Source organism: Vicia villosa, linkage group LG6 (genome assembly GCF_029867415.1).
Source record: "Vicia villosa cultivar HV-30 ecotype Madison, WI linkage group LG6, Vvil1.0, whole genome shotgun sequence".
NCBI classification, from domain to species: domain Eukaryota; kingdom Viridiplantae; phylum Streptophyta; class Magnoliopsida; order Fabales; family Fabaceae; genus Vicia; species Vicia villosa.
The window spans coordinates 152,172,230-152,185,446 of NC_081185.1; the positions used below are offsets into that span (position 1 = coordinate 152,172,230).

At 32.8% G+C, this 13,217-nt stretch overlaps 1 non-coding gene across 1 annotated transcript; it reads right to left on the minus strand.

The window, feature by feature from the left end:
- Window positions 1-10,227: 10,227 nt before the first annotated feature.
- TRNAI-AAU (transfer RNA isoleucine (anticodon AAU)) lies at window positions 10,228-10,301 on the minus strand. Its single transcript has one exon. It is a non-coding gene; the product is annotated as a tRNA-Ile (tRNA).
- Window positions 10,302-13,217: the final 2,916 nt, after the last annotated feature.

Genomic DNA, 13,217 nt, shown 5'->3' on the forward strand with positions numbered 1-13,217 from the left:
TTGATGAAGATAAGGGTGACAGAGACTGTCCATGTCTCTCATTCCAAAAGGTGTACTCAATGTAAAATTGAGACAAACTTAGCTTGTTTAAAGTCTGGTTTAAATTGGAAGAAACTCACCAGGGTAGGCTAAAAGGTGACTAAAGACCTGTTCCTATGTTTATAAGAAACCTGATGGGTCCTTGTATACAAGCTCAAGAGGAAGCTGGAAATGCTTTTAAGAAGCCTGTGGGTCCTTGTACAAAGCCCAAGAGGAGGCTAGAAATGCTTTTAAGAGGCCTGTGGGTCCTTGTTATAGCACAAGAGAAAGCTATGTAGTTTTGAACTTATTTTGGCTCTAAGCAAATGGGTAAGAGGTTTCACCGGGAATAATTCCTCTTTGGGTGGATGTGTCCTATTATTTGGATTCTAAGGTTTTTGCCAAGATGTTTCACCGGGAATAATTCATCTTGGTGGTTTGAACTACATATCTCTAATTAGGAAAGAGCCTTCACCGGGAAGACATTCTCAATCCTAGGTCATATTCCTATAATATATATAGATAGTTTAACTGTCCTAAGGTTTATACTCAAACGTAGTTCTAAACTAATATATATGCACAGTTTATATTTGACAATAATTTAAATAAAGACTGTAAATTGAAAGCTTGTAAAGCCTAACCTGGATGGAGTGGAGGCCTTTGGAGAAGTATGTACAGAGCCTCAACAGTATTTTTGTTGTTTTGTTGATAATAGTTGAATATTTATGATAAACAGTTAATGGTTTTTGAAAACAGAAGAAGTGAAGATGGACAAAGGTCACATAGGTATCTGAAGAGTTTCACCGGGAATAATGCCCTTCAAATACCAGAAGAATGTTTTGAAAACAGAAAGAAGATTTTGAAAATACAGTTTTGAAAACAAGCTAAGAAGAGAAGGTGTTTGGGACTTACACTCTATTAGAGGCCCAGTACTTTACAGTACTGGTGTAAAAGCAATTTGAAAATGATTTGGAATGATACAAGGTTTTGTTGTTTGAAAACCCTAATCATTTGATTTATTCAGAGATTGAAAACAGTTTTGAAAATTGACAAAAAGTCAACTTAATTAAGGTAAAAATAAAGATTTATGCCTAATTAAGACCTAACAATTAGGGTTTTATCATAAACTTTATTTACAAAGTGATTAGGTTAAAACAAAGTGAATATATATTTAAAGTATTTAAGAAAAAAAAACACTTAAAACATACTATTTTAAACCTAATAAAAATATATGAAATAAATAATATTTTTATGATTTTTTTTATTATTCACAAAATAGATATATTAAATGACAAGTGTGTGAAAAATGAAGTGAAAATGATTTAATTTGATAGGTTAAATATTCATGTGAAGTTATGAAGAAAATAAGTGTGAAAAGTGGTAAAAAATAGAAATGTCTTCACCAAGGCTTGAACTCACGCCCTTTAGATCACACACCCAAAACCAACACCACTGGGCCAACGCGCGCATGGTGATAGTAACTTGCACTCATTTGGTTATGTTTCAAAACAAGTGGTAAATCATTGAAAAATAAAAGAATCAAAAAGTCTGGGGCGAGGGGGATTCGAACCCCAGACTTGAGGCATGAGGACACTAAGAGCGTATGGGAGGCCACTAGGGCAAGTTTGTTTAGTCGTTTAGGGAATGCCTACCATTCAAAATAAAATAAACTTTGGCCCCAGATTTAAATTTTTGCGCCATGGCCATAGTCATCTTCTTCCTCGAGCTCAAGGATTTTCAAAATCCTAACTCTCTGGTTTCTCAACTAAATGACATGATGTAAACATCAATCTTGTTCTAAATTTCCTCACGAATCCAGATATGTAACTAACATTTATTTATATGAACTATAGCTACCTAATTTCTCAGAAAACTCTAAGAACACATGAACCCTAAATTTGAAATTAAATGACAAACAAGATGAATAAATGCAAGATGATAGAGGGTTTTCAATCCTCTGATGATGCTAAACAAGATAGAATCGAGCTTTAACTCAAAGAGTGCTTAAATTAAAGAGGTGAAGTTCAGAAACTTACCTCTGAAAATGGAGGTCGTGAGGGTGATGGAGAACACCTGGACTTGAATGAATGATCTCAATAGCTTCCTTGAGACTCAATGATGCTAACTGAATGCTTGTTAGAGCTTGAATCCTCCTGAATTGCTCTATGGACCTCCCTCGATTTGAGCTTCAAGTAGACATGGAGGTTGTTGAATTTGGAGTTACAGACGAGCTGCAGCCATCTGGTTAGCTTCACTATGACCTGAGGAGTGTGCCTGGATGATTGGCTTGGCTTGAAACCTCCTGAATTACTCTATGGACCTCCAACTGCAACAGCTCCAAGTGAGAGGTGAAGATGATGATTCTTCACTTGCAGAAGTGTTTCAGAGGTCTGGATCACCTCTAAATGACTTCCCTAATGTGTTTGAATACTTAATTCCAAAGGAAGAGCTTTGGTTTGAAGAATCCGAGTCTTCTTGCCAAAGAACCTTTGAAAACCTTAAGTATGAAGAAAGAAGAGAGAAAGCAAGAATTTTGTTGCTTTGGTGTGGTTTCTGAATGAGAAAGAGGCCTCTATTTATAGGCAATTGGTTCAGAGCAATTGATCATAGTAAGCTTGCTTAGTGTAGTGAGTTTAGTTTCTTAGCCATGAAGGAATTCAAAGAATATTCCAAGTGCAATGATGAGCTCTTTGATACCACTCCCTAGCCATCGATTTTGCTTGATCTTAGGGGACCAAATGGCTGCAGAAATGAGCTCCAATTGGTTGGGAGAAGATTCCTTTGATGAATCACCAATTTGTCATAAATTCAAAAATGCAATCATTACATAATCACATGCCTTTGTTTTTGGGAATCTTCTCTAATCCTTATGCAATGATGGAAATTGATGTATGGTATGGTTTCAGATGCATTAGAGGTCGTGTAGCATCACTTAGTGAAGCAAAATGCACAAAATTGCAAAGTTTCAAATTGTACATGACCTATAATTTTACTTCATGAGGCCAACTTTGAACAAGCATAACTCCTAGCTCAAATTGAATTTGGAGAAGGTTGAACACAATTTGGAAAGCCCTAAACATCTACTTCAAATCATTAGTTTGGAGTTTCTTCAGAATCCTTTGGCAAATTTGTGAAAAATGAGGCCAAAGTTGGAAGAAAACTAGGTTAAAACACTTAGAAAAATTTCTAAGTGTTTATGACCTAAAACTCCAAAATTTCCAAAACTCTTAAATGATTGATCTTTTGAAAAAAGTTCCTTTGTAAGATGTTGTTTTATTTTGCAAGATCTACAACTTTCATGTTGGAAGTTTTTTGAGTTGTGTAGGTGAAATTTTGAGTTCTCACCATGCCTTAAAAAACCCTAATTCCCGACTTTTTGCTCCTTGATGAATTTCTTTGGTCAAATGACTTCATTATCCAAATATTGATGATATTGATCCTTAAAAGTCATGGTTTGACCAAAAATCTCAAAAGTCAATGGTGATCCCATACAATTGACTTTTTCCTGGTAAGGTGAGATTTTGGACTGTTGTGTAGAATCAAGATCTTCTCCTCAAATGAATGATGTAAATGGATTATATTGAGGTAGTAGAGATTCTTGAATCATGTCTTGAGTTTTGGATCCATGCCCTGATTAAAAGTCAACTATCTTGGTGAATTAGGTCAAAAACCCTAATTGTCGACCAGAGGACAATGATGACTGTAGACTTTGAATTGAGGTGTAATGTCCAGTGGATCTTGTCATATGAGTTATTTGAAGATGATTGATGTCTTTGAATGGTTCCCTGGGGCTTTTTAGGGTTTCCCAAAGGTGATCCCTGATTTTAGTCCTTGATAGGCTCCAAACCCTAGTCTGTTGATCTGAGTAATTCTGTACTTAGATGACTGGGTGTCTAATCAATCATAGGTGAAATAATGAGGCTTTTGAGTCTTATGATTGTATTAGAGGCTAATCCCTCTATTGATTGATCCTTTGCCTGAGTTTTCTTGTCTTTGAACACCCTCGATTGAATGCCAGACTGCCCTGGGTACTTACTTTGACTTGATGAAAATCCTGAAGATATGTCATCTCAGGGGGGTCAAAAATTAGGGTATGACACAATACAAGGAGGAATCATATCAAAAAGACTACGCCTAGACCAAGAATCGGCCGCCTTTGCTATGGAGTGAGCAACCATATTCGCTTGGCGTTTGACAAACTTCACCTCGAAGTTGGGAAAATTAAGCAACAAATCATAAATAGAAGAGATAATAAAACTAAATTCTGAACAACCCTTGGAATTAGAGAGAATAGCCTGAACTGTTCTTTGGGAATCACTTTCGAAGGTTACATTCTCCAACTGCATATCTATGGCACTCTGGATAGCCTCCTTGAGAGCCCAAACTTCTGCTTCAAGAATAGGATAATGACAAAAGTCCCAAGCGGCACCAGCATAAATAAAATTCCCCATATAGTCTCTCATACACCAGCCCCTGTTGGTAGTACCCTTTGACGAGTTGAATCCCGCATCAACATTACATTTTACTCTTCCTTCCACCGGAGGCTCCCACATAAGACTAATCGGAGTATTATCCACCTAGACCCCGATTTTTTGCGCCAAGAACCAATCATTCCAACTACAAAAAGCATTCAAACCAAATTTAGAGAACATTTCACTTTCATTATTCCAAATCAAATTATTCCTATTCTTCCACATAATCTCAATCATAACCGCTACTCTACCCGCGGTCATTGGATCCTCCCTACTACAAATATCTAGAATAAGAGGCAAAAATATATAATTTATATATGAGTCATGCTACGGAGTGCCCCAGAGATACTTTTTAAGCATTTTATATAAAGAAAAAAATTTAAATAAATAATTTATTTTAATATCCAATACATGGATACATGTTATTTCAATAAATTCAAACTTTGTTATTCTTTAAAAAAATCCGTTATTTTCATTTCTAAAACATTAAATATAAATATTGTTTACTTTTTTAAATTCTTAACAAATGTCCTTGAAACACTCGTTAATATATTTATATATATATATATATATATATATATATATATATATATATATATATATATATATGATTTATATATTCAAATAAAATGAATAATCTACATAAAAACGAAATTTACTTGTTTAGGGGACCATTAGAATTTGTCTTTAGTTAAAATGTGATAACAATATACTTAAGTTTACAGTACCATAAAGTTTCTCAGTTGTAGATGCATGTGCATGTGTTTGTTTCTGTTTTTTTATTTTTTTTGGTTTTTGTTTTTTTATCAGGTTTCTTATTTTTCTATTAAAAATATAAATTTATATGTATTTAAATATCTATAAAATAAATGCATAAGTATTATATCAAACACCGCTCCTTGTAAATTGTACTCCCCACTATATTGAGAAATATTTTTAGTGGTGTTTAGAAATAGCAATGCACCTTCCAACAACTATATATATCTTGAATTTGTTTTACCACCATATCAAGTTACTTAAAATTAAAAGTACAACTGCAAAGGACACTAACAAAGAGATAAATACAAATAGTGATGAACCTCCCCACAATCATATACATGGGGGTAATTTGTTACACAATCACATCAAATTACTAACAAAGGATACATGTTATCGTTACCGTCTATCTTTGTCCTTATTGATGTATTAAACTATTTATTCTATAGTTACAATTTTGAGAGATACGGCTATATATATCATAGATTTGTGCATGTGAGTAATTTTGTTTTATTATATAAATAGGCTTGGCAAAATTTTGGGCCATGTTCTATGTATGAATGAAGTACATAAGATTGTTTTATGAAACAGATTAATTAGATTTGTTCACAATTTAAGTGAAGGAGTCTACTCTTAGGAAGGTTGGAATCTAATTTGTAAGAGATAGTCGGGGTTTATTGCTAGACACGTCTCTCAAATAAAATAATTTTAAGGGACGTGATTTTAAGGAAAAAAAAAAAAGATTCTTAAGATACTCAATCGAAAAATAAAGAGAACAACAAAAACAAAGAAAGAACCAATAAAATGTGAAGAAAAAAAATCAAATAACCAACATTAAAAAAAATTATATTTTGGAAAAAGTTACCTAGGAGACTAGGTTTGAGGGGTGTCCTACACATAGGAGTCACCCCTATGACACCTATGAATAAAAAATTATACAATTGCGCCACCTCTATGGCGCCAATGTGCAACCCAAAATGGATTGCCATGTAGGGTGGCGCCAATGCCCATTTGTTGTATTTTTTTTAAAATGTTTAAGTTTTGTTTATTTATATAAAATTAAATATTAAATAAACAATTAGAAATATAGAATATATTAATGATAAAAGATGCATTACAAGTTACTTAAAAAAATATTACAAATATTCTAAACATTATAAGACGTCTTATGAAACAAGTACTTCAAACTTTTGTGATCACTAAACACTTATGATTATATAACGAGAAAAATTAAAATTTGAATTTCAAATGTTTTCTAATCGATTATACTCTAGGTCTAATCGATTATTCAGACAACTTTTTCCCCTTTATGGATCACTTGATATGAGAGTTGGGTAAAAACATCCTTAGGAGCGACATAGTTTTCAAAGATCCTCAGACTCCGTACCTAGGATCGTCACAATTGTTGAGCACTAACATCAATGCCAATGAACAACTTGATAACAAAATTGATTTTTGAGGACCATCATCAATGCTAACAACTTCATCCAACACGATTGTTGAGCACCACCATAACGCTAACAAGTTGATCAATCATTATCATGGATCATCAACCACCGTTGAATAAACACCTTCAACTCCATCAAATTTATCATTATCAGGATCATCACGGAACATCATACTTCTCTTGTATACTCATAGTTTAACATGCTTGCACAGTTTTATTTTCAATAGGCACCTTCAAAGGTGCAAGGCATTCTTGCAAAACTGATTGACTTTTCACCTTTTTTACCCAAATTCTTTTTGGTCCTGGTGCGTTAGTAACTTTAAGAGGTTTGGGGGTATTCCTTTTAGATCCTTGTAATTTAGCATAGATAAAAGGTTCAAGATGACAAAGCTTGTTGCAAAATTTGCATTTAAAAATCAGATGATTGGATTTCTTTTTATCATGGCAGATAATAGTAAACAGTCTATTAGGTTTACAATCTAAGCCATTTTCATTAAATGAAACTCTTTGATGATAAAGAATTGAATTAAGCTTATCTTTATCCTTAATGAATTTCTCTAAGATTTTATACAAGATGGTTACTTCATTTTTTAATGATTCACAAAATTGACAATTATCTAATTTTAAGGACTCACCTATAATGCTAGAAGTTTCTTCACCAAGAATCTTAATGTTATTTTCTAAAAATTCAATATAATCATTAAGATCAATGATATTGGCTCACTTTTTTTTAACAATCTTAGTACTTAATTTAAATATTAGCTGGCGAGTTAAAGAAGTTGTTTCAAAATGATATCTTTTATCCTAGGTGGTTTTAAGACACATATATTCTTCTTCGTTTGGTGATTCTTCATACGAGTCCTAGGAAGTATTGTCGGGTATATTGTTAAAAACATATTTGCATGTATCTCTCCATGAATTTTTTAATGATTCCTCCATTAATTCATCGTTCATTTCTACCTTTTCTTCATAAGAGACCTGATATGAGGGATCTCTAAAAAGTCTTCTTGAAGTTGATTCTTAAGAAGATTCAGACGTTTGTTCCTCGAAGTTTCTTCTTGGTGTTTCTTTATCATGCCTCTTTTCAAAGATTCTTCTTTTTCAAGCTTCTTCAAATATTCTAGTGGATGAAACTTCTACAATATTTCTTCTGGATGTAACTTCTTCATCAAATCCATCAGATGATGATCGGATGATCGTTCATCTATCGAAATTGTTCGTTTGAAGGAAACTAATGGGGTTGATTCTACTTCTTCAAAAGATTCTCTTGGTGAAGTTGCTTCTAATAATCCTAAATTTATTACTTTATCTTCAAAAGATGAATCAATTCATTGAGTTTCTTGATAATCTCCTCATTTTTAGATTCTTCCCACAATTTAACAAAGGGCTTATTATCTTTTGAATTGAGAATTGAATCAAAAATTTATAACATAACCTCCAAGAGTTTAAATAGAGTTATAATGGTTCAGTACCATCTATAAGAATGACTCTCATATTCATTTGGCATTTCAACTTCTTGGATTTATGGATCTAAGGAACAATGTGTGTGGAATTTCAAATTGTTTTACCATATGTGTTAGTGATTGTTGCTTATTTATTTTGTTTACTGGTTCAAACGTTAGCTCAAAGGGTTTAACAAAACCCCACATATTCTTACTTGTCAAACTACCTCACTTATTTCCCACATTTAGATTCCAAAGATGTTTACCTTAAACCTCCAACTTCATTAATGATTTCAAAGATGACTCCCACTATGTCTCTGAACTTGGAAGAACACCTTAAATTTTTGGGAGAACTTCAAATTGAATTTGTCAAATTAGCAGAAAATGGATTTGATTTCATGCGATTTTTTGTTCAAATGGGTTGGCACAAATACTTAAAGTCTCAAAGGGAACCAATCTACACTTATTTGGTAAAGGAATTATCGATATTCGCTATCATTTTAGACCTTGAAGTGAATTCTAATGTGTTAGGAGTTTGTGTGAAAATCACCAAGGCATAAAAATAGCCACCTTATCAAGTGTACACAAGAAAGGATCAGAATCAGCCAAGGTTATGAGAACTTGAGAAGTAATATGTGGTTCCTAGTAAAGGAAATTAAAGCAAGTCTCACTCATCTTGTGTTTGAATAGTATTTAGTTGTTGACTTAAGGAAAGCATAGAAATATACCTTAGTTAAGGCTTATTTCAACCTTGTTTGATAAAATGAAAGTCATCAATAAGGAAAGCTACCATGATTGTGTGAATATCTGCTTCAGCCAAATCTCCAACTACAATAACATGGCGAAAACGAAAGTTATGGGAAATGTTAAAGTTAAACCCTCAAAGGTGTAAAAGTATCAAGACGTTGAATTCTATATTTGTTTCTCATGAGACCAACATAGATTATCCCATGATTACTGAATTTGATAACAAGGAGGTAGTCAAATAATACATAAGGATGACAATGATGGATAAATTAACCAATGCCTTTGTGGCGATTTTTAGATGATTAAGAACTTGAACTTCAAATTCATTGATGGGAAGAGTGATCTCTGTCCGAGAGAACAAAAATCCGTACAATGGTAGTCCACACATATTGAATCCACTACAAATACGTTTGTCGCTTTCGGGAACTGTCACCTGCCAATCTGAAGATGGTCTCGCATTCTGAAAGGAAATTTCGTTTATATCTTCGTAGGCGTAGAAAGATCGGGTTCCTAGGACTTCATCATCAACACATGAAAAGTCCCTAGCATTAAGAGGCAATTCTAGAGTTCACAGTGACACCTTATTCACCATGTCTGCTTTACAGTTCAAAGACAAAAAAATGGCTACTGCAACTCCAATACTAGAGCTTTGGAGTTCCTTTATCAAATATGATTGAAAACTCAAAAACTAACAAATGAAGAAAAAACGAATACCTTGAGCTTTAAGGTCGAAGAACTCGAGTGAAAATCCAATATAGTTCAAGTGAAGCAATTTGAATTCCAGAAGTCTTAGCAACAAGAAAGTGACTAACTAACGAAGTTCTCTCAAATTGCACTCACGAAATGAAAACGAAGTCGAAAAGAGAAATTGAATTCCTAGTTCTCGAATTATAGGCACAAAGAGCACCAAGTTAAACTATCATAACTCATCAGAATAATAAATACCGCATCCAATGGCTCAAATGAATTCTTAAGATAATAACTGCACTTGAGCTCCTAGGCGCGTCACCTCCCTACCCTACATGTGTGAGGTACATCGGTGCAATAAGGATTTGTTCGCATAAAGAGCATTAAATGTGCATGTTCCTCACACCAAGTACTCATACTTAATGCCACCACAAATGTCATTAACACTCATCACTTCAAGGTTGATAGCAAGGACTTAAGGACAATTACTAACCTATAGGCGGACCCTCGTTTCTGGACACCGTTGCTATAATAAATATATTTTTAAAAAGAAAATATAGCAATTAAATCAAAAGATCCATAAAATCGTGTATAAAAAAAATGATTAATAAAAATTCGATAAAATCGTGTATAAAATAAATGATTATTAAAAAATAATTGGCCCATGCAGGTCTCGAACCTGCGACCTTCGCGTTATTAGCACGACGCTCTAACCAACTGAGCTAATGGGCCTCTTGTTATTGTAATTGTATTTTACAATATATAATACTTTATTTATAAACAATACAGTTAACACCTAATCGTTTATTTTATCATTCCCTACCTTGTTTTATGTTTATGTCTATCTCTGCAATTAATTATATTTCAAATAGTATAACGGTTGTTAATGTTGGATTGAATATTAATCATGTTTGAAACTCCAATGTTGGCAATTTTTAGTTATGCTAACACTACCTGCTTTGTTTTATAGCCAGAATGAAAACTTCTACAACACAACCAACTCAGAAATCCAATCTGGAAAATTGGTAAAAAAAGAAGGGGTGCAATTCTTTCATCCGATCCATAAGACAATCAGCACCAGACAAAATTAAATGCAATGCAATGTTTGAAAGATTGATATGAATATTGGCCTTAAGGACTATTTGCCTCAAGCAACTAACAAATAAAACACAAAGGGGACTAAACCAACAAGTCTGCAATCCATCCAGGAAGATTAAAACCACAAAAAACAAGTGTCAAATAAGCTATGACAGAAACAGAAAATTCGCACGGCTAGGAGGCTTCATCCAACGCCTAATCAGACCTGTATTCACAACCTACCGCCAAAATCAATATTTCTATCACTCTTATCATCCAATTTATTTTCTAAATTTTATTTAATCAGCAAAATTAATATACAGACACTAAATTTGAGCACAAGTTAATTGAGAAACGCGTACACTCCACCAGTACACTAGCAGAACAAAAGGACCACAAAACAATAAAAATAAAGAGCAGAGAACAGCCCCTTTACCGCAAAAACTGAGCCATAACTCGGACTGTCAAAGGAAGCATATACACCCTAAAAACATATTGCCTGACACACGAAAACCACAAAAAAGCTACATATCAACAACATTCATGCTAAAAAAATGCAGACCAGGCAATGCTAGACCAAAAATCACGCAAACTTCCCCCTGTCAACGGGCTTATCAGCAAGCCTTTGAGAAAAACAGAAGCTACCGGACACAACAACAACAAGAACAGTGGAACCCAAATCATCAGACACAAACCCTACCTTCAGTACAAAATTAACATATATAGAGGATTTTTCCAAAATTAAAATAAGCAAAGTTAAGTGAAGAGACACGCTGAATTTTAGCTCACGCACTTGCAGTGACTACACTTTAAAAATAATATAATCAGAAATGTCACACAATTTCATCTCTAAAGAAAATAGAGGATAAAAAATGAACGAAATTAGAGCGAGGGTTTACCGGGGAAAATAGTTACAGATAACTCACTGAGTTTTTAAGCTCTCACAATCAGCAAGTTTTGATTGAAGAGACTCTATATCTTGTGTCTGTTAACTCAACCTACAAAATATAAGTGAGCTCGGTAAGATAGTTAATAGTTTGGAAGAAAATGGAAATAAAAACCTTTTCAATTTTTTTTTTATAAGTAGATATGTTTCTAATGTCATAAACACAGGGAAAGTTAAAAAGTGGTTATGCAATGAGTAAATATAGCTATAAAAAAAAACAATCAACCAAGTTTACAAAAACATCTCAAGAGAGGAACTCGGTTTCCAAGTTTGAGATGGCGAGAGGGTTTTGGCCTTGTGACTTCCAAGGGCTATCAAAAAACAAAATCATATTATTGTTATTATATTTTTAACAGATGTACTCTTATGGTAGCTATATGGTATACAGCTTATCAGTGGCGGCGAAGCCAGAAAAGTTATAGAGCCTGGACAAAATAAAATAGACTTTTCATCTTGTCAACCAAAATATAGTTTAAAATAAAAGAGATGTAACATAACCTTATAATAGCGTGTTATATAAAATCACGAGACAAATGTTCTTTTCGAGACTTCTTTTTAGTAAATGTTTGAATAATATCAATATCATCAAGTGACTTGAATATCTTCTGCTCGGTGTAACACATTATCAAGTCATTGAACCACACATCGTTAATCTTATTGCGCAAATTAAACTTAATAATATTCATTGATGAAAAAGGTGTTTCAACGGATGTTGTCGACGCCGGCAATATCAAAGCTAACTCAATAAATTTGTAAACTAATGGAAATACCAAATGTTTCTCAGTCTAAACCATCTTCATAACCAACTGATGTTGCCTGTGAAACATTTCTTTTACCTAAAGAACATTAAGTTTCAAGTTGACCCCTTATTGTTCCACGGTCATCATCAAAAAAGTCAGCATTATATATATTTTAAATTATTTATTTAAATTATAATACTTATTAATAATTATCAAAAATAATTTTTTAAAATTCATCCGTGTATCGCACAAACAAACATCTAATTATTTTTTAAATTAGTAGTAGAAGATGGTTTTAAATACGTGTCCTATGCACAAATTTCAATAAATATAGATTTTTTAAATTAAAATAAAATTGATAGTGAGTTTTGCAATACTTATCCTATTTAATTATTTTTTAATTTTTTTATTATATAAAATTCTCCAAATTAGTGCCCTATTTTTCACTAATAAATTGATAATATAATAAATTAATTATTGTAAATTGTCATAATTGCATAAAAATGCCTAATTAAATTATTTATATTCAAATAATTATAGATGAATTATAGTTAAATTTCAAAATTTCTCATAATTACTTATGTATAAGAAATAATATAAGATTAAAGTGTATATTTTAAAATTTATAATTATTATTGAATTAATAGTGAGAGGTGGTTTTGATTTTTGAATAGGTGTTCTATCCTATTCATAAAGTGTCCTAAGTACTAGTGATTTTTAAAATTAATAAAATTAAATAAGATTAGTAGTAGAACTATAAATTAGTACCCTGCCATATGTTAAAATGCAATAGCTATGTTATATAATTATTTAGAAACAGAGCCTGGGCAATGGCCCAGTCTCGCCGGAGCTTAGCTTCGCCTATGCAGCTTATCACATTTCATT